The following is a 1297-nucleotide window of genomic DNA, read 5'->3' as shown; positions in this document are numbered from 1 at the left end:
TTGAAGCTTCTGTACAAAAAATTATGTGGCGTAAAATGGAATATGCATAGCTAGATACTAGATACTCACACATATAGACATTATTTTTAGGTTGTGTATTGGGACAAATAGAGCCACTGAAGTGGGAAAAAATGACTAATGATTAACATGAAATGAAGTATGGAAATGTTGCCAATAAAAAAGTCATTTTGGACAGGCCAGCAATGGAAATATCAATATAAGAATTCTAGTGAATTTGTCCTTTGATGTCTCCTTCTCCCCTAAGTTGCCTCTTAGGTATGGTCTTATTAAGTTGAATGTTTCAGTGCTTCAAGATGAGGATTGTTTAGATGCCATCCATAATGCCACAGTTATCTCCAAGAACAAATCAATTTCTAATCTATTTTCTTTCAAGAACAAGTGTAGACACAAATTTTTACAATTTCCCTTGATAAGAACTTTACTCTAATCTATATTAATCTCCAATAGTTGCAGCACAAAGTCTACAAAGCAAATTTGATTAAGCTCTCAAGAATCACACGCAAGAAGTGCAATAATGAACACAAAACTCAAGAGATTGTGCCAAAGTCTTTCTTGCTATAAATTTTGGCAGAGTTTACTTGTTTTCTAAAAGATAAAAATTACAATAGACCCCCTCAAGTATTTATAGGAGAGGAGCTTTGAGAAAAAGAAGGGAGGATTCCAACTAACTAAGACTTATTCAAAATTACAAGTACTATTCTAAATTGACTTGTAATTGGTTTACTTGTAATCACAAAAGTGCAAGTGATGAGTTAACTTGCAATTACAAAATTGTTTTTACAAGTAAATTTGTCAAAAAGAAAATTACAATTTAACAATTCTGAAATTAAAACTAAGTATCAAAGACACTTATGCAGTAGCATGCTTGGCCATGTATTCTTCAAACTTTCGGATGATTCCTTGCAAGTCATCGGGATTTGGCTCATGGGTATTCTTAGCAACAACAACTGTTTTGATAACAATATCACAACAACTAAGAATTGTAAGTCTATGCTTCTCCAGAACAGCTTGAACTTCTTGCAGAAAGGTTTGGTATTTCACCAAAGCTTGAATTTATGCAACTGAAAACTGTTCAACTTCCCATTCCTGATGAATCTTTCTTCTCAAATCTGAAAGAACTTCTTCTTCAGACAACAATTCCTCATCCTAACTTACAATCTTACAAGAGATTTTCTCAAAACGAGAAACAATATCTTGCACCATTTCCATGCGCAATCTCAAGGCATCATCAATTTCTTGAATGAGTTCTTTCAGAACAAGAGATTTATTCTCTAAA

Source organism: Cryptomeria japonica, chromosome 8, assembly GCF_030272615.1.
Source record: "Cryptomeria japonica chromosome 8, Sugi_1.0, whole genome shotgun sequence".
In the NCBI taxonomy this organism is placed as follows: Eukaryota; Viridiplantae; Streptophyta; class Pinopsida; order Cupressales; family Cupressaceae; genus Cryptomeria; species Cryptomeria japonica.
Note: the sequence above shows the minus strand (reverse complement) of the source record.